The 2,012-nt window shown below is 64.3% G+C and overlaps 1 protein-coding gene across 1 annotated transcript in view; it reads right to left on the reverse strand.

Annotated features, from left to right (window-relative positions):
* The window catches only part of ALDH18A1 (aldehyde dehydrogenase 18 family member A1), a 41,526-nt gene extending 39,532 nt beyond the window's left edge, over nucleotides 1-1,994 (reverse strand). The window contains exon 1 of the mRNA XM_025194552.1: nucleotides 1,918-1,994. The gene's annotated coding sequence lies outside the window, so the exon portion shown is untranslated. The remainder of the gene's footprint in view (nucleotides 1-1,917) is intronic.
* Between the last annotated feature and the right edge of the window lie 18 nt (nucleotides 1,995-2,012).

Here is a 2,012-nt window from a genome sequence, read left to right on the forward strand (position 1 = left end):
AGAGGATTGAGACCGCTACCAAGAGGAAGCAATGGGGGTGACGGTTAGCAACTCCCTCCTGCAGGGCACGGAAACATCCATCTGTCGGCCTGACCTCTGGCTGTGGAGGCCGCTGCCTGCCAGGAGCCCACATCTGAGACATCACAAAAAGGCTGTTCAGACTCATCTGGCCCCCTGATTACCATCCCATGCTGCTCATCTATGTTGACAGCAATGATACTGCCAGGGACAACCTTGGGCAGATCAAAAAGGGACTACATGGTTTTGGGCACAAGGGTGAAGGGGACGGGTGCCCAGGTGGTTCTCCTCAATCCTTCCAGTCGAGGCTAAAGGCCCAGCTGAACGCAGACGCATCCCAGAGAGAACATGCGGCTGCGTCGAGAGCATTGCTGGCAGGGCTGCGGCTACTTCAACCCTGGGGCGGTGCTCCGCAGGGGGTCTGCTAGGAAGAGAGAGGGCATCCACCTCACAAAGCCAGGGAAGAGCATCTTTGCGTACAGGCTTGCTAACCTAGTGAAGAGAGCTTTAAGCCAGGTTTCACAAGGGGGTGAAGTCCAGGGCCCAGTAAAGAGCCGGGGGACCTGGATAAAATGCCCGGACCCGACAGTAAGCATCATCGCCACCAGCGCCCTCAAGGATCGCACGGCAACCCACCGGACATGACCGAACCACCTTCCTCAGCGGCTCGCTGGAGGGCGACTTCAGCAGACAGCGAGGACTTCTCCTTGCTGTGGAGCCAAGCCCGCAGTGCCACGCGCTGCCCCAGGAAGCGCACCGGCTGCGCGTGGACCTAGACTGAGGAGCGCCGGGAGCTGGGAGTCTCGCTGCTGCCAGTCCTGCACGACAACCGCGTCACCCCGCATGAGGAGCTTCCTGGAACGGTTCCTGAAGAACACCGTCCGCAACAAGTATGTGGGCGACCTCAGGGCCAAACCTGACTAGGGCAAGGTCTTTGACGTCACCCTGAGGTGGGACTCCAGAACCACTTCATGCCCAGCGGGAGCTTCACGCGCTTCGTGGACTGGCGCTTCCTCCACCCCGCCTGCCTCAACTGCGTGCCTCTGAATGGGACCATCTGATACGGCCACCGGGACAAGAGGTGCTGGCGGGGCGGCTACAAGGCGGAGACCCTCCCCTTGCAAGCCGCACGCCAGGGCCTGGCAGCCTCGCCACAACGCTGTCCAGGACTGCCTGGTGAAGGCCATCCCTGCCACAGCGGGGGAGATCTCCATGAACTGCGCTGTCCCAGGCTGCGAGAGATCACCAACGAGGAGGCCAAGATCATGACTGTGGACGTGACCATCCCCTTTGAGGACCGGTGCCAAGCCTTCACTGACGCCCGGGCTCACAAGCAGAAGCGCGCCCCACTGTCCGACACCCTGAGGAACCGCGGCCACGACGTGACGGTGGATGCGCTTGTCCTGGGAGTGCCTGGAGCCCAGCAACGAGAGCGTCCTGCGTGCCTGCCACGTCTCCCGCCGCTACGCCAAGCTGATGCAGGGCCTCACGGTGCCCGACGCCATCCGCCGGTCCTGCAACAGCTACGTGGGGCACATCACGGGCCAGCGCCAGCACACCGGCCCCACCAGACCGACCGCCACCGACCGGACCCAGAGGCGACCGCCTGAACCCCCGCCCCGATGGACTCCGAGAGCCGTTTGTCAACCGCGGACCCTCCACGCGACAGGACTGCTTGGACCCAGTCGCGTCCTTTGTGCAACCGGCCCTGCCCCCCCCGTGGGCTTCTGGTCCGGGTCTGCTCGTACCCATCGTCTCTCTCGCCCGGCCTCGCGACCCCCTCCCTCCCTCCCCTTCCCCAACTCGCCCCGGGCGGGGACGGTGAACACCCCGGTCAGCTAGCAACGTGGTCATGCGCCCTCCTGGCCCCGGCCCTCCCCCACGACGTGAGTCCCTCACCCCGGCGCTCTGTACTGCCCTTACGGCCTCATCCTCTGCGATCTTGGCACCGCCTCGTGCCGGCCACGTGCTCAGGAAGGACGGGCCGACCCGCG

The sequence above is a fragment of the Alligator sinensis genome, unplaced genomic scaffold (assembly GCF_000455745.1).
Source record: "Alligator sinensis unplaced genomic scaffold, ASM45574v1 scaffold683_1, whole genome shotgun sequence".
Taxonomy (NCBI): Eukaryota; Metazoa; Chordata; order Crocodylia; family Alligatoridae; genus Alligator; species Alligator sinensis.